This window comes from Achroia grisella, unplaced genomic scaffold (genome assembly GCF_030625045.1).
Source record: "Achroia grisella isolate CSIRO2021 unplaced genomic scaffold, CSIRO_AGI_Agris_v1 utg971, whole genome shotgun sequence".
Taxonomy (NCBI): domain Eukaryota; kingdom Metazoa; phylum Arthropoda; class Insecta; order Lepidoptera; family Pyralidae; genus Achroia; species Achroia grisella.
Window position 1 is genome coordinate 905,013 of NW_026713077.1, and position 27,828 is coordinate 932,840.

General features: G+C 34.2%; 1 protein-coding gene across 1 annotated transcript in view; it reads right to left on the reverse strand.

Annotated features, from left to right (window-relative positions):
• The window catches only part of LOC131854238 (inactive dipeptidyl peptidase 10-like), a 156,830-nt gene that overhangs the window by 27,294 nt on the left and 101,708 nt on the right, over positions 1-27,828 (reverse strand). The gene's annotated exons all lie outside the window — the stretch shown is intronic.

Genomic DNA, 27,828 nt, shown 5'->3' on the forward strand with positions numbered 1-27,828 from the left:
TGCATCCACAATGTCGTTTGCTCTGACACTATGTACAGTCCAGACTGTAACACGAATAGAATATGTTATGCCAATATGAGCATGATACGACTAGGGAATACTAATGGGTCGGCAGCAAACCCATTAGCCGCCGTATCATCTTATAATAGGGTCGCAATCAATACATAATGTGTAACAATAATTATAAGGCGAAAAGGGAACGTAGAAAGTAGGTACTGCGTTCTAGGAGCGAGAGTCTTAAAATATATATCTCAAAATAATTAGTAAGAACCCTGGACAATATACACAACGTCATCTAGTCCCAAGCTAAGCAGAGGTTTAGCACGGTGCCTTACTTTCCGATGGTCGCGGGTTCGATTCCTCGCCCGGTACGAATATTTGTATTCATGAGTATGATTGTTTGTATCCATGTGGGTATTTTCATATTTATAAATGTGTATATGTATATACATGTGTGCATGTATATACATATTTATAAATGTGGAATGTTCTAGTACCCATAACACAAGCTTTGCTTAGTTTGGGAGTAATTAGGGCTCAGTTCAACTGAGATATATTAAATGAAAGCTAGACAGAGCGAGAGAGGCCGCGACACAACTTATGCGTTGCCATTTTGAATTAAGATGTCTTGCCCTAGGTACATTATAATTTTACTGCCATACCTTACACTTCCACCGCAACATAATCTTATAAAGCAAGCTGCTTGACGTCCTAAGTAGGTCCCCCACAAGACAAGATTCTACCTCGTTTGGTTTCTCTAGAGATAGTGCAAACTCTTAAGATTTATTGTGTATATATGTATATAGTAATAGTAACGATATATAAGAATATAGTAATGATTATATCATCGAAAAATGGTGTCATTGGAATAGAATTTATTTATTCTTTCTCTGTACATACGCGCAGATCTTAGTGCTAAGCGAGAGAAGAAAAGATACTCATATTTGTGCTAACAAAGTCTTAAGTTTAAATTATAAAACATTGATTGCAAAGAAAATACATTTATAATAATAATAGGGAATCGTAATTAAAAATGAGTCATAATTGAAATCATCCTTTTTCTGAGTCCCTTAAAATTGTCCCAACTAATCCCCAAATTGACTCAACAAATCGCTTTATAAACGGCATTCAAGTACTTGATAATAGGGATGTTGTAAAACAATTAATTGAACAAATTGATCGAATATTATTCAATCAAATAATCTAATTAATTTTCTTACTAATATTAAAACGCTAAAGTTTGTGAGTATGGATGGATAGGTAGATGGATGTTTGCTACCTTTTCACGCAAAGACTATTGAACGGATTTTGATGAAATTTCACAGTAATATAGATTATACATCAGAATAACAGATAGGCTATAAATTTGGGCTAAACCTCGGGCGCAGTTAGTTACTAATATTTTTTTAATTTCATTACACACAAATACACAAAAAACCAAAACATACATAAACGAGTCCACACCAAGTTTAACAAAATTCCAAGTTTTAATCGTTATGTAATTAACAAAAATAATCGGTTTTATATAGAACGTCACATCTCTACTTGACAGTTACTGGAAGACTTATCCATTACCCGAGCTTTGATAAGGGTTGCCTGAACTCGCCTGTGACATTACCCCTGCTCTCATATTACAGGGGAACTGGGTCGTCTAAATAATGGCTCTGAAATTGGTATAAATTGTACGAAGATTGGTTCATGGGAAATAATTAACGTTCTTCATAATTAATACGTATTCTTACCTGAATTCATGTGTGTAATATAACATCTTACTAATATTATAAATGATAAAGTTTATGAGTATGTGTGGATGTTTGATACTCTTTCAAGCAAAAACTACTCAACAGATTTTGATCAAACTTTACAATCGTATAGGTTCTACATCAAAATAACACATAGGTAATAAACATGGGAGAAATCGCAGGTATAGCTGCTATTACGTATATTTAGTAATTGAAGTGGTCAATACGCTGTTTACCATTCTGATGGTAAGTTACGGGCGTTACCTTAAGTAAGTTTTTATTTTAATGGATGTTAAGGAAATAGTGTACGCGCCTGCGTTACGGCGGGGCACCAGTAGAGTATGCTAAGATGAGCATGAGTTCAAGAATTTGTCACGATAGCTTCCAGAGGCAACCGCATTGAGGTCAACCTGACATGGTACATAGCTAGCAATAAGATCATCAGTTCATATTTCTTACAATCCCCTTTCTGAGTAAGTTATAATGGCCTTCATTTTGCATAATATTTTTTCTATTTAATAAAGAATAATACGCCCAAATTATAATAACACAAAATATCCCCATTGCTAACAATATGCCACGTTAGGTTGACCTCCACGTGGTTCCCCTGGAAACCATCATGTTAAATTTTTGATGAATTTGCCACTATGGGCTAACTGTAATACTGACCTTAGCATCTCCTACCACAGCGTATACAGTTAGCGCAGGCGGGTGCACTATTATCATCTCTTTAAAAAAAGAGATAATAATACATTCAGATTCGTTTTGTCCAATAACGGGTGCGGACTCCTAAAAAGGTCGGTACATATAATGAAATGAGTTTTAAATTACTTAGAAGCACCTGATACCAACGCGGGGCCATAAAAAGAACTTTATTTTTACTATACTTTTGTTTGGAAACAAGCTGTAACTGTTTTCTTATGAAAGTAAATACGAGTAAAAATTTTTAAATATTAGTAGCCTAAGTTAGTTATTATAACATTAGCTATTTGTGTGTGAAACTCCCTTCAAATTCGGTACAGCCGTTTCACATATTAGGGATATATAGCAGAAATTTTCTGATGTAAGTACCGTTATATACTTTCATATACATGTAGTAAAAGGCTGATAATTTGAAATTGCAAACAAACACTTCAATTTTGTTTATTTGTTTTTTTTTTTATATAACACAGGGGACAAACGAGCATGCGGCTCACCTGATGGTAAGTGATTACCGCCGCCCATGAGCACCCACAACACCAGGGGAATTGCAAGTACGTTGTCGGCCTAAAAAGGAATAAGCTCTTTTCTTGAAGGTTTCAATATCGTATCGGTTCGGAAATACCGTTGCTGGAAGTTGATTCCATAATGTGGTTGTGCGGGGCAAAAAGACTGTATACATTAATTTAAATAGGTCAATAATTATACAAACACAGTTTCAGTTTACATATGTAATAGTGGTCGCCCAGTGGTCGAAATTCGACCCTAATTAATCTTATATACAAAATTCTCGTGTCACAATGTTAGTTACCAAACTCCTCCCAAAGGCCTCCTCCTCCAGGCTTGACCGATTTTTATGAAATTTTATATGCATATTCAGTAGGTCTGAAAATCGGCTACTATCTATTTTTCATACCCCTAAGTGGTAAGGGATATCCACTCCTAAATATTTTTTTTTATATTTCCGACATAATATTTAATTTTTATTGAAAAATGTATACAACTCTAAATTTTCACCCTTCTAGCATCAATCCCTATTTTTTTAATAGTGATTTTAATTTATATGGCAAAACAACGTTGCCGGGACAGCTAGAAAACTATAAGTTTGCATATTGTTACGGTTATATTGTCAACGACTTCTGTTCTCGGACTACTCTAATGCTGTTGGCCGCAGATGGGCTTTACAGCTTCATCGCACGATAGACTATGCGAGTGTGTGTCAAATACATTGTAGGGTGTCTAATTTTTTATATTAATAATGTATTACATCTATACATATAAATAAAATTGGAGTGTTTGTTTATAATATTAAAATAACCGTTTTCTACTACATGCATATGAATACAAATAAATATGGGATATACACCAAAAAACCACTTTTAAAAATTTTTATCTGTCTATCTGTCGGTCTGTTGTTCCGGCTAATCTCTGAAATGGCTGGACCGATTTTAACGGGCTTTTTTTGGCAAGTAGCTGATGTAATAGGGAGTAACTTAGGGTACCTTTATTTTAGAAAAATAAAGTTAAATTCCACGCGGATGAAGTCACGGGTACAGCTAGTTAATAATAAGAAAAATTAATACTCCTCCGCCCGCACAAATTTTTGTAAAAGGGATGCAAATTTTTTGCTTCACGTATTAACATAACAGTTATTACTTATGCTTACTTATGCTTACTAACATTATAAATGCGAAAGTAACTCTATCTTACTCGCTTTCACGACAATACTACTGAAGCGATTTAAATGAAATTTGGTGCACAGATATACTAGACCCTGAGAAGGGGCATTTTTAAAGCAAAAAATGGGTTGTAAGGCATTGAAAGGAGAGATGTAAGTTTGTATGGAAATTCGTAATTTTTGTAGCACGATTAAACTTTTTCTCTGGCTTTTGTGGGTTAGATTATAAAATATTTTACACTATCCAAGGTCACGTTTATTCTACGTACATCTATAATTACCATTTATAAACTTTACTTGTATACATCATAATGTCATGAAACTTACATTTAAATACTTTTATAGGTATATATGATGTAGATAATCCAATAAATAAATAAAAATAAATAAGAAGGAACTCTCACATTACAGACCGCAGTCCGCCCGCTGTGTACTCATAATTCCATAATGGTATTACTTGTTTCAAAGAAAACTCTCTCCAAGTAACAGAGTTATCTGCACGAACTTGTCCGCTGAATATTAATGTATCTAATATAAAGAATAGGATACTGATATTTTAGTGCATAAATTGAATTTCCACAACTGTGAAACATGCAATACGGTAGATATATATACCTAATTTATATACCGAATTGGATCTATATACCGAACTGGACGGTAGGAAAAAAAAATAAATTAGAATGTAAAAATTTGACGTTCATAAGCGGCTAAAATGTCCTACATGAATAAATGATTTTTTAATTTGAATTTGAATATGCATCACAATTTAATGGAATTCAAACATACTTAAAATTAAATGATATATAAAAAAATTTGAGTCGCACTTAAGTAATAAAGAAAAATTGGACTCAATCGGCTTGATGTTGGTATGTACGTATATTATCTGATTCTGTATCATCGCCAGCAAAATTTTATATTTTCATGGTATAGTATATTCATAGAATAAGGTACGATGGGACTGGTATTATCATATTATGATAAAAGTCCTTTCTTTTCTATTCTAATGCTGTTAGTCGCAGCTTGACTTCACAGGTACCACGTGGCACTCCAAACCCGTGAAAGAAGTTATGGAGGGGCTGAAGGCCATCTCCCGCCTGACGGATACGACTTTAATCTAAGGCAACCCGACAGGGGTTCGATCCTCGGCTCAAGCTGTGGTAATTTGGATCCTCGTTTGTACTGGGCGGGGGATGGACCGGAAGGAGTTTGCTCTTTAATTAAAATTATTCTAATTAAGACCTGATTAACTATATTAATAACGCTAAGTATTTTAATGTCAACCCTGTTCAGAATGGACATTCGGGCAGGTACTGCGTTTGCCTGGTCGATCCCGTACCCGGGGACCGGAAATTCGATACGCTGGCGAGCAGCCAACTGAGCCAAGCAAACACCTGACGTTAGCCAACTTCGCGACTCACTTGCGACCTAGCTGGAATAAATTTGGTGCCAGAAAAGTTTTCAAAGGCTTGGTTAATCACAAGCGATCTATTTAACCACAGATAACATAATATTACGTAATTTAACCAAACATATAACAATCCGCACCCTAATCAAACAGCTTTTACAGATTTTTATATTTTCACGTTCAGTACATATTATTAATAGAGTTAAACAATCATTCTATAGTAAATAAAGGTCCTCTCTCGACATTTCGACTAGGTTGCTGTTCTCATCATGGAATACTATTCTCATCTCTGGGCGGAAGCACCAGAATACCAGCTACTTCCATTTGACCGCATTCAGAACCGAGCAGCCAGAATCATTGGTAATCAACGTCTATGTGACAGACTCGACCCATTGGCTTTGCGGCGTGATATTGCATCTCTGTGCCTTTTCTACCGCATATATCACGGGGAGTGTTCTGAGGAATTGTTCGGATTAATACCAGCTGCTGAGTTTCACCCCCGTACCACCCTCCAGAAACTGAAATACCATTCAGATCATCTGGATGAATAGCGGTCTGTGCGGTTTTCTAGAAACTTTTTGCCTCGCACAATCACATTGTGGAATCACCTTCCAGCAATGGTATTTCCGAACCGATACGATATTGAAACCTTCAAGAAAAGAGCTTATTCCTTTTTAAAAGGCCGACAACGTACTTGCAATTCCCCTGGTGTTGCGGGTGCTCATGGGCGGCGGTAATCACCTGCCATCAGATGAGCCGCATGCTCGTTTGTCCCCTGTGTTATAAAAAAAAAAGGTTGCACTAGCCGTGGTCATGGTCTGAATGGAGTAGCAGCTTTCACTGAAGGACTAACAGAACAACTAAAGGTCTACTTCTGCTTGACGGATACAACTTTAGTTTAAGGGTACCCTCAAGGATGGCTCTAGGCTCAAGCAGACTTTCGATCCTCATTTGAAGTGGTGGAGGGATCGATCGGAGGGCGGGCTGTCAGATTGTTTTGCTGTCTTTTAATGGCGGTTATGACTTACCCTCATGCTGTTTGGCAAGTTACATAAAAAATCTCTTTTCAATTAATATTTTTGCTGACAATGCCGAGTAATTAAATCTAGACGCGCCGATACCGCCGCGCATACAAATTTAGACTTTGTAATTGAATTTTAGAGTTGTTGTTCCGCTGATGTTGCACGAAAGTTGAGCTCAACTTGTTCCAAAGTTTCAGTGCTTAATTTGAATTAGTTTTTGAAACTTTCTGGTTTGGATATTAATTGCTATTTGGAGTTATTGTATTGCGGTTTGACAATCTTGACGGCGGTATCGGATTTACATATAAGGAATGGAAAATAAGCTGGGAGAAAGTGTTTATTAATAACCTAGCTATCCGCCCTGGTTTCACAACGATATACATGTAGTAAACATATAAACGTTCGTCTTGAATAACTCTGTCTATTGCTAAAACTGCATTAAAATCCGTCGCGTAATTTAAAAGATACAGCGAACAGACTGCGGAAATAACTTCATTTTATACCACGTAAAGATAAAAAATTCGGAATTTCTTTCAAACTTTTAGTTTAAATTGAATTTTTAAATATATATTGTAATAGCTATGACTCCCGAGTACATGCGTGATTCTAAGGCGATATATCTTTTAATCTACATATGTAACAATTAAAACTTCATTCAAATGAATCCAGTAGCTGTTCCATTAAAGTATATAAAATCCACCTTACTTCGCTTTTAAAATATTTGTCGGAATTTTGCTGAATTTAGTGGATTTTGCTGAGTTCAGTCAATTACATGGAGTTTCCGTTGGCGCCAAGTGTCCAACAATAATACAAAAGATTTAATTAAAATTCCCCTGTCGCGTGTCAACTGTTTTGTTTTATATTATTTTTTACGTTCACTGTAGAATTAAGGGGTTTAAAGCCATCCTTTCTCTTTCTGTTGCATTGTCGCTCTCTTTCTGCAGCATTTACACAATAAACAAACATTTTTTTATGTAATTGAAACGACAAACACGCGGTCAGCATATCCTATGGATATCCCGTTTTCATGTGATGTCCGTGATACTCATCCGTTTATATTCCACTTGACTATTTCATGACTCTTATCCTGTATTTGACTGTCTTATCTCACCTTCAAGTTAAAGCTTACAAAATTAACTGTGCCATAGCTAACTTTGTGAAGGCTGATGTTGATGGGACTGAGATAATGGATGTAATTTTTCTGGTAGAAAAAGTTTTACTTCTTGTATTGTAATTATGTGTATCTCGGTTTCGTTTAAGATTTTCCTTATTTTTGTATATGTCTATCAATCAATGAATACTAGTGGTCGCCTAATGATCGAAATTCGAGCATAATTAAATCTTATACAAAAGTCTCGTGTCACAATGTTAGATACCCTACTCCTCTGAAACCGCTTGACCGATTTTTATGAAATTTTATATTCAGTAGGTCTAAGAATCGGCTACTATCTATTTTTCATACCCCTAAGTGATAAAGGTTGTCCACCCCTAACATTTTTTTTTGGGCCAAATTTGTTATTTATATTTTTTTATAATGTGTCATTAAAAAATACATACACGTATTTTTCATAAAAAGAGGTGCAAAGTTTCGCTTCACGTATTAATATATAGATTATGTTTTAGGTATCTAAATATATAAATCTCAAAGGTGACTGACTGACATAGTGATCTATCAACGCACAGCCCAAACCACTGGACGGATCGGGCTGAAATTTGGCATGCAGGTAGATGTTATGATGGAGGCATCCTCTAAGAAAGGATTTTGATTAATTCTACCCCCAAGGGGTTAAAATAAGGGATGAAAGTTTGTATGAAACTTCGTCAATTTTAAACCGTTCGTGCTGAGACTGCATGCCTAAAGCTACTATGACTTAGGCATCCCCTAAGAAAGGATTCTAATAAATTCCACCCCTAAGGGGATAAATTAACGCGAGTGAAGCAGCGGGCAAAAGCATATAAAAATATAGTAGATTTATAAAGTCTAATATTTTTAGTTCTGAGAAATGATCGTGTTTGTAGCTTTAAAAATAAAATAGTATACAGTTCATGTATAAAAAGATGTATACATAATCTGTTTTTTCCTTATATCTTGATTTACATTGCCAAAGGAGGTTGTATTTCATGAAAGGATTTTATCAGGTACCTGTAAAGATACAAAATAAATATTATCTCTGTAAGAAACCAGTAGTTCTCGTATCCTGTGCAAATATTAGGTATTTGAGGTTGTGATTTGCGGTTAGGACTAACAGTGCTGAGGCATTGTTTATTCAGATGAAAAGTTTCATGGGTATATTCTTTGTTTATTATTTTTTGTGACTGGTCCATCCATATCTAATGTTATAAACGCGAAAGTTTGTGATGGATGTTTGTTACTCTTTCATGTAAAAAGTACTTAACGGATTTTGATGAAACTTTGCAGTAATATAGCTTATACATTAGAATAACACGTAGGCTAAAACTTAAAAGGTATTACGTAAGTTGGGCGATATATTATGATAAATATCAAGTGTGATGCAGACGAAACTAATATTAAAAGTCTGACTCTCTATCGGTCTATTGGTTACCTCTTTATGATTAAACATATCTAACTGAAATTTGACGTGAAGATATATTTGACGACTTTTATGGTCTAGAGGTTTAGCACACCGTCTTACTTTCTAATGATCGCGAGTTCGCTTCCTCGCACGGTACAAATGTTTATATTCATGTGTATGCTTGTTCATATCGGTCTGGGTATATCCTATGTATACTTTAAATGTACATATTCACAAAAAAATTTATCTATGTATTTATATCAGTTGCCTTAACACAACCGCTTAGCTTGTGACTAGATGGCGCTGTGTTAATTGTCCTGAGATATTATTATATTGTTTCACTCACTTACAGGTTACTAAACAAGTTGTTTGTAGGTTGAAATAGGCGAGGCTGAGTCATCCATAGAGCAAGTAAAGCCTCTGGCTATATTTGAATGATATTTTACTTTTTATAGAATCAATCTACAAAAGATTTATTGTAATATCAAAGATTACATTTTCAAAGTCCTGAGATATGAATTTTAGATTATTCAATATCCGACATTTCTTTTGCGTATCTCAGTGGATCAGATGAAATTATTCTTTGGATCTCTATTTTAATAGTCGGTTGAGCATTATTATTAAAGGAAAAAATTGTTTGATTAAATAAAATAGATTTTTCTTTTATTAAAATAAATTTAAATATAAGCATTTTGAAATTTCATACCTTTCATTTATATAAGCTGTAAGAATAAATAAGAATATTGCGTGTTGCTCTTTTAAATAATTGTTGTAAATTTAACATTTTTAAGTTGAATTGTTTGAATACAAAATACCAACTAGCACTAATACGTTAGAGTTAAAATTACACAATCAATTGGTTTAGTAACTAAATAAGATTAAATTAGTCGTAGTGATTACAGGAGACCAGTCCCTACAAGCAGCACGAGTATTCTTGTTAATCTCTAAAACTGCTCGGTATAGGTATAAGTTATCTTAAAAACGTAGACAAAGTCGTGGATAATAGTTAGTAATGTAAACAACTCTCTCAAGAACTAATACGGTCAGCTAATTAAAGGCGAAGTTACAGAACTCTGTGAACACAAGGTTCGCTCGAGGACTCGTTGAAGTTTCAAATTATGAATTCATTATTGCAACTGAAATGGGAACATCAAATGTTCTTTGAAATATAACCTTAACTACATTAACTCGAGATTATACACTCGAATAATTAGTTTATTAACTACGATTTTGTAAGCTTCTATTTAACTTGTAGGGTTCTTTGGGGTCAAATCTTGAAATTGTATTTTAAAGCTGTTATTCTCATCTATACATATAAATAAAATTGGAGTGTCTGTTTGTAATATTTAAATAATCGTTTTTTACTACATTCACATGACTATAAATACGGTACATACACCAAAATAACATTTTTTGTCTGTCTGTCTTTCTGTTTGTTCCGGCTAATCTCTTAAATGACTGGACCGATTTTGGCGGGACATTTTTTGGCATGTAGCTGATGTAATAAGGAGTAACTTAGGCTACTTTTATTTTGGAAAAATAAAGTTAAATTCGACGCGGACCAATTCGCGGGAACAGCTAGAAACATATATACTTTAAAAAGTCGTCTCTTGTTTTGGAAGCTGTATGTCAAATTATTATTTACAATAAGTAAATAAATATATCCGGTATAAAATTATGAAATGTAAATGTAGACCTATATTTCAGCCCTGTTTTCAGAAATGCAAATATATTTTAGTTTGAAAATATGAATGAAACAACAACTCTTCAAAAGGTGCGTCAAAATAAATAGCGCTGGAAATATGTGAGTTTATGCAGTACAGCTACCGTCGCTTTTAATACAACCTCAATGGATATTGTTTCAATATCCTTACTAATATTATACATGCGAAAGTAATTTTGTCTGTTTGTCGCGTTTTGACGCCATAACTACTAAACTTTTATGCAATTCATACAAATTTAAACGAAATTTGGTACACCGATAGTCTAGATCCTGAGAAAGGAGATAGGCTTTTTAAAGCAAAAAAGGGTTGTAATGGATTGAAAGGGGAAATAAAAGGTTGTATGGAACTATCAACATTTTGAAAGCTATAAGTTTTCATGAAAGTATCGTCGTTTTTAAACCCTGGAACCTGAAACACTTTTTTGGGCTGTTGATTACATATAAACAAAATTGAGATTTAAAATTTGTAAAATTGTTACCCCTAAGGGGGTAAAAAAAATAGGAGATAATTTCTAAAATTACTATCCAAGATAACTATTCCACGCGAACGAAGTCGCGGATACAGCTAGTTGCATAATATTCATTGTATTCAATGTAAAGGTTTTAAGAAGTGATTTTTTTAAGCCACGGTACAGATTCAGTATTTTTCTTTATATAACTGATAAAGAATATTTTTTTATTTAACCATTTTCAAGAAGAAACAATAACTCATTATTGTTTCTAATAACTCACACTAACTAATATATATCAAACTAACTAGTATAAATAACTCATTATTTTTTTATTTAACCATTTTCAAGAAGAAACAATAACTCATTATTGTTTCTTCTTGAAAATGGTTAAATAAAAAATTATTCATTATCAGCTATACAAAGAAAAATAGCGTGTGGTGTCGCTGTAAGAATAGCACCACCCCCTCTCTTCCCGTGGGTGTCGTAAAAGGCGACTAAGGGATTCATCGACCAGTGGACGGGCAGCAGCGTCCTACTGAGTACCTACCATCATACTGCGATCGCCAACCCGCATGCCAAGCGTGGCGATTATGGCAATATCAAATGAATTTACACCCAAGGCCCCGGCCCCCAGTCCCCGGCGGCCCCGCTAGTCTTGACCATGGTAGCGGTCATGGAAATACGAAGAATCTCTCAAGACCAGGCTACCACAAACGACGACCACTTGGCAACATACAACGTTCAAACACTGCGGACCGACGAAAAGTTAATTGAACTGGAGGAAGAGTTGAGCAATTATCATGTCGTGGGATTATCTGAAGTCCGAAGAAAGGGGGAGGAATAGTCCTGAAATAAATTTATCCGGGAGGGCGAAAGTCCCAAATCGTCCACAAGTCTTGTGAATAATGTTATCAAGGTTTCGACTAGGGTAGCGTACCTGATACTCAGAATTACCAAACGGTATTCATTGAAGGTCATCCAAGTGTACGCTTTCACGCACTCCGACGATGAGGTTGAGGCTATGTATGAGGATATCTCCAGAGCCATACTGACTCATTATAGCGTTATCATTTTAACGCAAAATTGAAATGATTGGGGATCGGTGATTTCCGAGGTCAATGCTGGCCGAATGGAGAAGGAGAACCTCTTTATGATGAACTCCTTCTTCAGGAAGCCGGAACACCGGAAATGGACGTGGATTAGTCCCGATGGTGCCACAAAAAACGAGATAGATTTCATCTTGTCAACGAGAAGACAGATTTTCAATGATGTCTCTGTGATCAATGCCGTCAAAATTGGAAGTGATCACCGGATTGTAAGAGGCACATTGAATCTGAATCTGAATCTGAAATGAAATGAAATCTACGCTCCGCCCTACACCTATACAGATCCAAAACCCCGAAAGCTTTCAGCTAGAATTGCAAAACCGATTCGAAAGCCTTGGTGACTGCGTTGACGTGGACGATTACAAAAAGGTTCGTATGGAACTATCGGAAAAATATCTATCTCATTTTGGATGAAAGAAGTATATAACTGACGCTTTCAGTATCGGCAACTTAGCAAGATCTCTAAGTCCTTCGTCGACTTACGCCACTTTAACACAAATTGTGTAAAGGAGGCACTTTTTTTGAGAGAAACAAGGGCTCAAAAGTCTTTAACAGGGATCTGGCTGCCGGACAGAGCCAGCTGACGCGACTTAAGACGGATGACGGCAGGATTTTCGTCTAAACCCGAACTTTTGAGGGAAATTGAGAATTGGACAGTTATATAAAACATGGCGAAAGACCCTAGAAAATTGACATATACCGAAGATATTTGGCTCTTAAACAACTTAAAAACAACAAGGCGCCGGGCGATGAAATTGTTACCCCGTCATCCTCGAGGGCAAACGCCTCAAGCATGTCAAAGGGGTGTGGAGGTTCTGTTCTTCAAGAAGGGAGACAAATCGCTTCTGAAGAATTTCAGACCCGTAACACTGCTGAGCCATAGTTGTTTTCGAAAAAATCGCGCGCAGGTTTGAGATAATTTCCGAAAATTACTTCAGTACCATAACCACATTCATACGCTGCGGCAGGTAATTCAGAAGACCGAAGAATACAACCTGCCACTTTGCTTGGCGTTTGTGGACTATGAAAAAGCCTTTGATTCGATCGAGACGTGGGCTGTGCTAGTCTCTCCAGCGGTGCAAATAATCGATATATCGAAGCGTTGAAAGCATATCAATGTCAGACAAGGCGTTCATTCGCCAAAGTGATTTTTTTTCTGGACTGGAGCCAACATTAACGGCGGTACATCAATCATATTTCGACGATATTTTTCTTAGCAAAATTATATAACAAGGAGTAGGTCTTAAAATGAAATGGACAAGACGAAAATTATGTCAAACGTCCATGTCGTACCTGCTCCCGTAAAAATCGGAGATTCTACACTCGAAATTGTCGATCACTACGTATACTTAGGGCAAACTATCCAGCTAGGTAGATCCAATTTCGAGAAAGAGGTCAATCGTCGAATCCAATTCGGATGGGCAGCGTTCGAATATCTTTTCGTCCAAATTTCCGCAGTGTCTCAAGACGAAGGTTTACGACCAATGTGTGTTAGTGATTTACGGAACAGAGACGTGGTTGGGCCCCATCAACAAGCTCAGAGTCACTCAGAGGGCAATGGAGAGGGCTATGCTCGGAGTTTCTCTGCGTGATCAAATTAGAAATGAGGAGATCAGAAGAACCAGAGCGACCGACATAGCCCGAAGAATTGCTATACTGAAGTCGCAATGGGCAGAGCACGTAGCTCGTAGGACAGATGGCCATTGGGGCAGTAAAAGTGGCGACCACGGACCGGAAGACGCAGCGTGGGAAAGCCTCCAGCAAGGTGGACCGACGATCTGGTCAAGATCGCGGGAAGGCATTGGATGCGAGCAGCGCAGGACCGATCGTCGTGGAGATCTTTGGGGGAGGCCTATGTCCAGCAGTGGACGTCTTCCAGGCTGCGATGATGATGATGATGATGAAAGAAAAATAAACAGAAATCCCTCAAATCTGTGAAAGAATATTTAATACCCTTCAGTGTTGAAGTTTTGCGTTGAAACGACATCGAAAATTCCGAGCGTCATTAAATTTAGATCAACTTTCAAGTTACGGTTCCGAAACTTTGGTAACTTGGAAAGCGACGGTGGTGACCCTGCTATATTTATATACATAGAGAATTAGCTGACCCGGCAAACGTTGTTTTGCCCAATTCTTAAAGTTTTACTACCTACATAAATCCAAATAGGCGGTAAAGTAAAAAGTGTTCATATAAGGTTTATTCAAAAAAAAAAACGGTAATATGTCTTCACAGAGTATAAAATGAAGTCACTCCAGCTATTTATTAGCTTATCTTTTAAATTACGCAACGGATTTAAAAGATAAGCTAATGGACGAACGAGTTACATAGAGTGATTCATAAGGAATGTTTATATATTTACATGTAAAAACTGTGAACAATACAAAACTATATAATATAATTTCGCTAAAATCTTTTAAGTTTTTACGGAAAATATAATATTTATTGTTTAATTGTCAAAGTTTAGTTATTGTAAATTTTATTATATAGTTTTAAACTTAAATACGCTATTTAATAAGATACATTACGATTAAGTGCCGTATATGTAATGATATATTTAACATTTCCAATATCCCTTGGCAATCTTTTATCTAGTAAAAAACAAGCAAAGTCGCGATTACCAGTTAGTATATTATTAAAATGAATACAGAATATGGAACTTGTATCTTTCACAACAGTTTCAGTTGATAAAGGACTTCAGTCGACCTTCGCATCGTGAATATAACCGGACAAAACTAAGATATAAATAGAATTGGGACCGGTCACACTTCCATTTCGAGATCTTGGACCAACCCTTTCTGATTTGAAATGGGATACTGATAAGTGACGTCGTGGTCCAGAACTGTCCTTCAATAAACTCAAAAATGTATTACGGTACTGCTGAATACAGCATAAAACGTGCTTTTTATGCTCACGTGTGTGTAATTTTAATTAATAATTAATTAATTTTATTAATTCAAAATTATTCATTATTATATATTGTTTTAAAACTTTATTTCACATACATATAGATAGTTATTATCAAGGAATAACGTAGGCTGTATTTCACGTGGGCTGTAGTACAACTTGAAATAGATCTATTTCAACGAGTTACATTTTTATATATTTACATAGTATAAAACAAAGTCATTGCCGCTGTCTGTTCTTTATATCTTTTAAATATGCTGATTTTAAAGTAGTTTTCAGCAATAGATAGATATGATCTATTAATCATTATTAACTGCTGTGAATGAGCTTATTAATAAGTTCACTTTACATTTTACGTTAAACAAACTGAAGCTCTATAAAGTAAGGATCATAAGGACAATCTTATAAATATATTTATTGATCAAATTTTTAACTTAACCTATACCCATCATTGTATTTTTAATAGATAGTCAAATTTCCCTGACTACTACCATATTGGCTGGCTATTTCAGTTGTGAAGAATAAGTTTAACTTTATTATTAGATGTGGCAAATTTTTTTTACTTGTAAAAAAATACGTTTGAGTTTGTTAATGTGTGAGTATGTGCGAGAGCATATGTGTTTATGTGTGTGTGTGTGTGTGTGTGTGTGTGTGTACTTGAGAGAGATAATAGTGTCTGGAAGTGTTGTAAAGTGTCTAGTATGTCTCAGAACTGTCCATTTTGTTTTGAATTATACTACAGTTTTTAGTATTCTCAGTGTCCTCATATGTCCAAGACACCAGTAAACAATTATCAGTGTTTCTATACACAGTAACTGACAGTTATAGAGTTCTAGAACACTCCTATTTGAGGTTATATCATGGCCCCTTAAACACTTGAATATTTAATATCTCGCAGCAGAAATTATTCAATCTTTACGCACAAACATTTTATCACAATCCTCTCGTTGTTTCCCAATTTTCCGGGCCAGCGGCGCGCGGTCCTTCAATTTGTTCCCTTTAGTTTTTCAATAACGTCCGCTCCGACCCAAAAAACTATTGTACACTGCAATTGTTTTATAAGTTTCACTTGGCTCTTAAAAGTTTGATCTTGTATCGTCGAAGTTTCCTTTTTTGGCGCGTAACGAGTGAAGCTATCTCATCACTTGCTTCTTCCTTCTCCTATTTATTTGTGGTCGGAGTAAAATGTTCTTCTATTCATCCATTTTTGGAGTTATTTTGTTATTTATTCCCTTTTTTGCCATATCATCGTTCACGCAGTACATCCATGTTTTATTAAAAAAAATATATATATATATACATATTTATATTATTCCTGTATATAAACAACTATCTACAAATGTAATTAACGATATTTATTAATAATGATTATTATTATTATTTAAAAAAATATTTAACATGTTCCCTCCAATGTACATAACATTCTGGTTTCTGAGCCACAGGTTACCTATTTCAAAAGCCTTTTACTCTCGGTAGTCTAGCGGTATTGCGTACCTCCTTTCTTCCGATGATTGTCGGTTTGATCCTCGCACAGTATGATTGTTTATGTTGTAACTGGCTAATCAGATATGTATTTTATATTCTAAATTTGTATTAAAATTTATAGTTCTTTTATATCACATTCTTGTTTTTGATACTTCAATTCCTTCTTTCTATTCCTAATTGTCAGTAGTCTATATTAATATATTTTCTCCGTTTACCTAGTCTTTTTTCTTCTACTACAACAGTTTATATGAGTCTGAGTGTGTATATTATGTATAAAAAAATACACATTTTAAAAAAAACCTTATTTATCTATTTTTGTCTAGTCCGCAAGAAACATAAGCTATGCTTAACTTGGGACAGATATGTCCAGGGATGTAATTATTTGAATAAAGATTGTTTCTAATTCTATTTCTTCTTGTGAACGTAATTCTAGTAGACGATGTTTGTTCAAGTAAGTTTAAGATCCTAGTTAACTCAAAGGATGAACGCACTTGTATATAACAACATTAAGTTTAAGCAGTGTTTAGATAAACACATTTCTGTTATTTCAGACGTCACATCCACGGCTTCTAACTTGGAGTGTAGACAGAGGATCAGGGTTGTCACCATTTAAATGTTGCCTCTATTTAACTGAATTCAAAAAACGAGGTTTACAATTTGACGGTATTTTTTTATGCGTTACCTCACGTCTTTTTCCTAGGTAGAACCTATTTTGTAATTTCAAATTATTAGTTTTTTTCTCTAACTACATACGAAAGCATATAGGTACGGTACGGTATTACAGTACTTACATACAAATAAATTAAATTAGTTTTTGTTGATATTAGATAACTACTAATTTAGATTACTTTTATATATATAATTTTAATTGCAAAAAAAATATTAATACGTTTCCTTAGTATGAAATCCCTACATAAATGTACGATGTTGATGATACATATCTTCGTATTGACAACCCTACTGTGGAACGCTTTCACAAAAGCCAAACTTGGAGGCAAAGGAAGGCTTTACAATCTATGTCACCTGAAAGGGTGGGTGCGATTTTCTTAAGTCCATATTGTGTTCTTGACATGTTCACACCGACTACTTGCCTGTACTTGTTTTGACGTACTTCCTTTTCACATAATTATACTTTGTATACTTTCGAGTACGAAATAGAGTTCGATTTTTATTGAAATGAAACAAAATTTTATTATCAAAGGTTTTCTATTCTACTATAATATTTGTTATCGCTCGAGAGTAGTGGGGCTCAAGATGGCGGCTTGTGTGAAGCAGACAAAAGGCATTATACGACTATTTGAGCGACCCGCAAACGGACCATATTCAAATTCAAAATATCTTTATTCTGGTAGGTCTATATTAAACTCTTATTCAAATTCAAATTCAAATTCAAAAATCATTTATTCATGTAGGACATTTTAGCCGCTTATGAACGTCAAATTTTTACATTATAATTTTATTTTTTTCCCTACCGTCCAGTTCGGTATATAGATCCAATTGAGAAGAACTGGCAAGAAACTCAATTGAATTACTTTTTTTTTAAAGCCAGTTTATTTACAATGTATATTTATATAGGTGTCTATGTCTAACATTAAATGAAAATTCAGTGCATGAACAACTATTGCCATGCACACTCGTCATTCAAGTAATCGTTTAGTGAGTAATAGGCTTTGCTCAGTAAATATGATTTAACAGATGTTTTGAATTTATTTAAGGGTAATTCCAACATATCCTTTGGTTATTGTAAATTATTGTAAATTTTTATACCTATTCCCATAAAAGACCTATTAACTTTTTCTAAACGATACTTGGGGACAGCAAGTTTGTCTTTAAATCTTGTATTAATATTATGAATATTGCTGTTTTTATGATATGTCAATCAACTGTCAGTTCGGAAAGATTTCGAGATGTGAACAATCGACAAGAAACTTACCTGGTATTCTTTTCAAATAAATGTTGTACATGTTTACAATAATACAAATTTATTATTAAATTCAAATTTGGGAGAATACAACGACTGCCAGCATATACTATTACAAAAGCAAATAGTCTGATCAGTGTTCGTAACCCGAGCAGACAAGCTGCACCCGTTCACGAGTATGACGAATGAGTTGTGAGCGTGTGAATAATCTATATTTGTTCATTTAAATAACAGAACATTAAGAACAAATGATATATTTTATTCAATTTTATTTAAGTGATTATTACTATATATGTACTTAAGGGTATTTACAATGCTAAATACCCACAAATTACTTACTTAATAGGTAATTTGTTTATTTGCTTGTTTTAAGTATATAAAAATAAAACAACTCTGTAATTCGATAAGTTATGCACCATGCATTCTGGTTTATATCAATGCATAAACGAGAATGCATGTAAATGAACTGAAAACCAGAATGTTTTCATATCATTTACATGCATTCTCTGTGCTGTGTATAATCTTTGCCAAATTCCTTTAGAGGTATTCGAACTTTGGTATTTGTCGGGACACTGCTATTTGTTAGAGCTGTGCAAGTATATGCAACTAGAATACCTGTACGTACTAGTTAGTGAAGTTAATAGTTCTCGTAACATTACTAGTCACTTTTACATTTTTTAGGTTATGTTCTTTTTTTAAGAACATAAATATTTCATATTGTATTTTTAACGAATATCTTTTTAATTTATATAAGTGATAAAAATTATCTAAAGGAATAATAATTGATTTCAATATCGGCTTTGACTTTATTAACTAGATAACTGCTAAGGAACTATAGTAATCAATAGTAACAAAATAACAATCTCAATGTAACTAAAATACAAAATCAAATGCAGTCAAGAAGTAACTAAGAATAACTGCAATATCTGTATTACTCACTACCTAAGCAACTACAGTTACGAAGTCACTATCATAACTTCAAGAATTCTAGAGTAACGACACGGTACTTTAGTACAGATTGCAGTACCAGTTATTTTGTACTCGTTACCTATATACGATTTGCATTGATGGCACTATTTGGCAACGGCTGTAATTTGTAGCTTGGATTACGGCTTTGTTGTGTTTCAGAAAATTTAATATCAGTCACCAGATACATAGATACATAACTTGGTTGTTGACAATTCCTGTTTCAATATAACAATTTGTCGTTTACGACCTCGGTGGTCGCTAGACCGCTAGCGGTTTAGCACGCGGGTTCGATTTCTCGCACGATTTGTATACATGCGTATGATTGTTTTTAGTGGCATGGGTGTTTTCTATGTGCGTCGTATGAGGCAATACGGAGTATATCCCTTGTATTCTTTAATGTACCCTACTCTGTTCGTGTTGGTCATGGTGGGATACAATGAACTACTACATTATATCTACACTACACACTATTATACTACACTATTATTACCTCATTATTATAGTTTCAAGTTGATTGTATTTTTAGTATAATTCTAATGCTAAGAACAGCCATTTTATAGAAAGTGGTCCCATATATATTTCGGTTAGAGGATGAGGTAAGGCAGAGAAATTACTAGGCACAGAGTCATGCCGTGGCCGGAATAGCAACACTTGTCCGGAATGACAACAGTCTGTGGTATACACAAACGTTACAAGATTTATTGTGGATACTACAGGTGTCTTGAGATTAAGACTGTTAGATTTAGTAGTTTATTAACCATTCCTGTTATATAAATGACAACATTAACTTGAAAATAAAATTAAGAATTTTTTCTGGAAAATTCACACAGCGTCATCTAGTCCCACGTTGAGCAGAACTTATGTTATTGATACTAGACAACTGATAACTTTTTCTGTAAATATATACATAATATACATAGAAAACATACAGACCTACAAGCACCATCGTTGCCTGCTAACCACCACCTATGTCACAGCGTTATGTTGACTGGAAGAGATCTCTTGCACAGATGAATGTGAACAAGGGTGGACACCCTTGCTCGCATTTTTGCATAATTGTTTTTATTTATTAATGTAACTAGTGCAATAAAGTATATAGAACAATCATACTCAAGAATACAATTGTTTGTATAGTAATGTATTGATTCCTCAACCATCGGAATGAAGACGATTTTAAACCGCTAGCCCACCGAGATCGTGGACAGTCAGTACTTATTTTCATTCTAAATTCTATTAGCAAATTCATTTTATTGACTGTTCATAAAGTAAATTAATAGCATTTCGTATTTGTAGCAATTCAGCTCATGAATACGTATCAGTTAAGCGTACAAATAAATAAATTGCGCACAGAGTCACTATGTCGAGGGCTGCCACTAGGGTTGCGAACTCGCTATATAAATTTTTCAGGATTTTTCATACAATTCTAATTTAATAAAAATGATAACACTGTCAGGGAAATTGAGGTTGTCTAAAATGTAATGTAAACTGTAGCCTGTCATTTCACTGCTAACACCCTTCAAGACTTCTTATAAAGATAAATAGATAAAATATACTTTATTTGTAAGGTATAGTAAAGAAAATATATATATTTATTTATTTAATTCAGGCTACATGGCCCATATTATAATTACCTTAGAGACTAATAGACATAAGAAATAATAATAAAATATGAATATAAAATAAAATTGTCTCTATTACGGCACTGACGACGGCATGTTATATATGTATTCATGAAGGTAAGGAGGACTACTGGCTAATATATAACACATAGTATATATACGTATGCTTAAATCTTTAAAACTACGCAACTAATTTTGAAGCGGTTTTTTAATCGTTTCAAGAGGAAGGTTTATATATATAATACATGTATTCCCGTGCGAAGCCGGGGCGAGTACGAGTAGCTAGTATATAATATATTTTAAAAGAACAACACACAAGTTTCTTGCTCATTCATCTTGTGATGAGTCTGCGTTTCAAATGAGTGTTAGAATAAAAAATATAACTATTCAAAAGTACTTGAGTATTAAGTTTATTTGAATATAAATTTTTCTATTTCTTATTAAAGAACACATGTTATATATATATATTAATAAAGCAACAACACTATATACCCGTCAGAAACTAATAATCGCTATTAATATAATATTAATTTAATATTACATCACCGTGCGTTTTTCTAAAAACTTTTTGCCACGCACAACCATCGTAGAATCAGCTTCCAACGATGCTATTTCTTAGGACATAGGGATATTATATACTGGAAATCCCAATTAAATCCCGATAGTTGGTAACCCTAGTTGGAACGAACGGCGCCGGGGAACTGGGGCGTTAATAGCTCACTTATAAAATATTTTATGAGAGATGGAAGCAAACAGTGGCTTTACGGTATTACTGTTTCAGGAGTTATCAAGCTCTCTGTGTGTATAGCTAGCTATATAGCGCGACGTTGGCCGGTTAATTAGTATAAAAATATGAAGATCTGTTATTTTATATTATATTTAATGAAGTAAGGACAAGGTGGACCGACGATCTGGTCAAGATCGCTGGAAGGCATTGGATGCGAGCAGCGAAGGACCGATCGTCGTGGAGATCTTTGGGAGAGGCCTATGTCCAGCAGTGGACGTCTTCCGGGCTGCGATGATGATGATGATGATGAATTAATATTATACATAGATATAAGAAGGAAGTTTCTATTTTTCTTTACATAGTATAAAACAAAATAACCACCGCTGTCTGTTCGCTTATATCTTTTAAATTACGCACCGGATTTTTATGCAGTTTTCAGCAATAAATAGAGTGATTCAAAACGAAGGTTTATACATATATACATACGTATTACATTATAACACGCATGTATTATATATATATGAAAAAAGTACAACGACAAGAGAAAAACCGAAGTGTTCAATGATTTCTAATGCATCTTCTAAATCTTATATATAAAATTCTCGTGTCACAGTTTTCGTTCCCATACTCCTCCGAAACGGCTTGATCGATTCTCATGAAATTTTGTGACCGTATTGAGTAGGTCTGAGAATTGGCCAATATCTATTTTTCATACCCCTAAATGTTAGGGGTAGTCCACCCCTAAATTTTTTTTTATTTTAAGGCAAGACAACGTTTGGCAGGACAACTAGTATAATAAAATATTAATATTGTGTTTGTGGTCACCACACTCACTATGGCAATTTGCCATGGAAGTGCCGGTAAACCACCTTCGGCCAGTAGTCTTACTTCATGAAGGTTTGTATTTAGTTATCTATACATGTAATAACTGAATTTGCACCCTAAAAAAACTTGACGGCCCCGTCCCATCTCCTAGACCTGAAACTCTAACTTGCCCCTCGCTCCTCGCCCCACCCGCTCTCGGATCAGAATCTGGGTAATCTCATGCCAATATATCTTATCTATTTCCTGTATACACACACGCGTTATTTTCTTTATAAATACATACGTATGTGTATTAGATACATATGTATGTCTTCATAAGTTTTCGCTTTCTGGAATCAAACCAACACCCCGCTGTCACAAAACTGTCCAATTAAATCTGGCTCCCGTAGAATGCGATCGCTTGGAACTTGAGAATATTACATTTTCTCGTATAAAACTTGAGACGCGCGTGTGGTCTCACTGTGAGCGGACTCACGTTTTATATACATATATATTTATTTATTTTACATATTATATACATGGAATGATACATGGAATACATGGAATGGAGGAATAAGTATATACGAGGAAGTTTGAAAGTTGCGCCGGTTATAGAAAAGTTGCGAGGTAACAGATTGAGCTGGTATGGGCATGTTATGCGGAGGAATGAGGATTATGTCTTATGGAAAGTGTATAATATGAATGTGGATGGATGTAAAGGGAGGGGACGCCCTAAGAAAAGATGGATGGATTGTGTGAAAGATGATATGAATAAAAGAAGAGTATGTTTAGATATGACGACTGATAGAGAGCAGTGGAAGAGAATGACATACTGCGCCGACCCCAAATAATGGGATAAAGGCAAGGCAATGATGATTATATACATATATAAAACTTCCTATTGGTCATACTGTGATATTTTATAGTCCTAACACTGAAATAATTTTTAACGTAAGTGTTTGTGTTTCTAAGTATAAATAATCTATATTTTGTATATAATATTTAAAATCAATAAAATTAATAATAAATGATAGATCTTGTTGACAGATGTCCTAACATTAGATCAGTAGTTCAGGAGGTTACCCCGAACATCGAAGATCAGGAACTTTAGGTATTTCTGTATTTGGATAAATGAATAAACGGCCTAACAACAAACTTAACTCTTTAAAATATTAATCGACACATGTTATAGCTGTTGCTATTAAAGAAATTGATGATTGATGATGAGAAGCACAGCTTTGTACTTTGTGCCAGTACTTGGAAATGGCGAGTCAGCGCTCCACATCTTCGTCGCGCCACCGAGCTAGGAAACTGCTGATTTGACACCGCAGTGTAGTGTCTCCGCGGCTCAGTATTTGTCAATTCAATCTAATTCGGTACCAACTTCATCCGAAGATAGTTATAGTTTATAGATTTTAATTTGTAATATTTTATTCTTAATTAAATATATTAAAATAATTTCGGTTTTTTTTAACTCCTGAGGCTGCGACACATGTAATTCACATATAAATAATATTGGAGTGTCTTTTTGTAATATTTAAATAAACGTTTTTTACTACATGCATATGAATACGGTACATACACCGAAATAAAATATTTTGCAATTTTTATCTCTCTGTCTGTCTACCTGTTTCTTCCGGCTAATCTCTGAAATGGCTAGACCGATTTTGACATGACTTTTTTGCCAGTTAGCTGATGTAATAAGGAGTAACTTAGGCTACTTTTATTTTAGAAAAATAAAGTTAAATTCCACGCAGACGAAGTCGCGGCATCAGCTAGTGTATAATAAATATAGTGTCTAGAGCGCCCTCTAGCTTCTTTCTCTATGTAAATACTCTCTGTCAACATTAGATTGTCTGTAAGAGATTGCTAATAGCTATAATACCGCCTTTTGTAAAACAATTTTTTATTGTACTGTACTGTTGTTTATTTATGTGTGCGCAATATTATTATTATTATTCTACACGCGCAAACTCGGACCCCGTCTTATTGCGAATTGCGAACTCGTTTCAAGTAACAGCGAAAATATTTGCTTAGTAGACTCTCTTGTACGCCACAGTTGTAAACATATATATGTATGTATATATGTATATACAGCGATGATATACATCTGACGACGACGTCTTCAAATATTTTTTTTGGAATATTGTTAAATATACAAGACCTTTTATGGTATTATTTTTTTTAATGGATGATAATGAAATCATATTTACTGAGCAAGGCCTCACTCAACGAACTAGACTCACTAAACGATTACTTGAATGACGAGCGTGCATGGCAATAGTTTTCATTGTACGGGATTTTCATTTAATGTTAGACATAGACACCTATATATATAAATATACATTGTAAATAAACTGGCTTTTTAAAAAAAGTACTTCAATTGATTTTCTTGCCAGTTCTTCTCAATTGGATCTATATACTGTACTGGACGGTAAAGAAAAAAATTATAATGTAAAAACTTGACATTCATAAGCGGCTAAAATGTCCTACATTAATAAATAATTTTTGAATTTTGAATGGAATGATCCACTAACGGTTTGCACTGGTGAAGAACCTAGTGGAGAAAGATAAGATGAACAGTCTGGTTAGTGGTCTACATCGTGACAAATTCACTAAGAATTTATCACAATGGTATCCACGTGTAATCGCGTGAAGGTTCACCTAACATGGTTCATTGCTTTGCTAGCAATGGGGTCATCAGTTCATTACTCACAGTCCCCTTTTCTCCCAATCCTTTGTCATTGACAGTGTCTGCATTTGAGTTCAGAGACTGAGTTCCGATAATCATGATGACTTAAACACTATATCTTCCAGTTGGACCGGAGGAATTCTACCTGAAATGCTATCAATGCTCATTACTAACAATCTCCCTGCCAATGTATTCGCACAAAATTGTTTGTACGTTAAACAAAGTAAACAAGCATTGTGTATGGTGTGTGTACCCGACAGTGACGCAAAACTGTGGGAGGACTGTAAGTGGGTAGCAAGTATGGATACGCTATTAGCTATGTGATATCGTGCGTAGAGCATTGATTATTTATTATTGATAGTATTAAACGAATTAATAAAAGTCGATTGGCTGTTGATTAAATCTGTTTATCATCTTCTGATCTGGTTGAAACTGAAAATCAGTTGTTAATGATTTCCACGTGCCCTCAAATGGGGTAAAGATATAAATTAGTGTTTTATTTCCTGAACAATTTTCCACACTGAGCTTACGACCTTTTTGTATCTTCCTATTTGATAATAATAATAATCTCAGGACAATTCACATAGCGCCATCTAGACCCAAGTTAAGCTAGCTAAAGCTTGTGTTATGAGTACTAGATAACTGATACAAATACATTGTCATTTTTTCTTCTAAATACATACATATTATACATAGAGAAAGAGGCTGCTTTTTGCTAAGCACATACTTTTTTATCCAAATATTATGTAATGAATTCAGTTTTTATATAGTAATAATAATAACTCAGAACAATTCTCATAGCGCCATCTAGTTCCAAGCTACGCAGAGCTAGTGTTATGGGATCTAGCTCAACTGACTGAAACACTCAAATATATTTTTTGTAAATACATATAATTCATAGGAAACACCCAGACCAATATAATCCTTTTTATGAATACATATTTGAAATGTTCGAGGAATCGAACCCGCGACAAGAGGAAGTAAAGCAATGTGCTAAACCGTTAGACCACGTATAACTATATAGTTATACTACTCTTAATAATACCTGTATTTATTTAGCATTTGAATACAATATTTAAATTATCAGCAATTATTTACCGCCTGCTATTTTTGATTAAAGACACTCTCGTGATACAATCTATCGTTTAGTCTCTTCTATATTTTATTATATATTCTTTATTGCACTTTTAAATATAGTTCTAAACTTAAACATATACAGAGTGAGCAAAAGTGGACTTACATCTAAGAGAGATCTCTACCAGTCAACCCAACAGTGAGGCATAACTATTAGTGAGTGGGTATGACACATGTGCAATTAACACTATTATGTTGAAATGTCCAAAAGTTGAGAAAAATAAAACATTTAAAATTCAACAAATTAAATAATGTTCTAATTATATTATAATTATAATAATATATAATATAATTAATAAAATAAACATTAATAAAAGTTATATATATATACATACATATATACAAATACATATACAATTACTATAGATATCTACATATATTACACAAAATACAAATAATAAAATACATGATGAAACTAATCATACTAAGGTCGATAAATAGTGTGATTTCAACCTTTTCTTAAAACAACCAATTGATGGACTTTCCTGTATCTGTACTGGTAGTTTGTTCCATAACCGAGCAGCACGAAATGAAAAATATTATTAATTAAAAATAAATTCATAATTTCATTAAGATATGCTCAGCCGTGTAGTCGTGAAAAGGTAAAGAAAAACTTTTTCGTTTATAATATTAGCAAGAGACTGATTGCAGAAACTGGAGTCTAAATTATATTTACATATTTTACATTTACAACATTAGCAGGAATAAAAAATATAATAAAAAAAATATTTAATTTAATAATGAAATATTTTTTTATTCATGCTAATGAGATATCAATTACAAAAGTGTAAGATATTTCAACTCTATGTACTAGTATAAAAGTATGTATTATAATAAAATAACAACTATATACCATTAATTTAACTATGTCTCTAACACAATTCACTTTAGCATTTAAAATACAACCAGCACATCCTGTGCTCAAAGACCGAATGCCGCGGCCTACAAAAACCCTCCCTTTTATACAGAGAAGATATGAGTGGGGGTTATATGCAACTAGTTTAACGATACCGAGCAATAATGAAACTACCTTCTTTTAATATAAAATATCAGATTTTTCGACAGTATCGATGTGAACCCTAACAAAAGACACGAGAATGATTAATATACACAAAAAAATAATATCTTATAATAATATAATTAATAAATGTCCAATTATTATTTAAGAGATTATAGTGATAGAGGCTGCCTTCTGCAGCAACCACAGATTA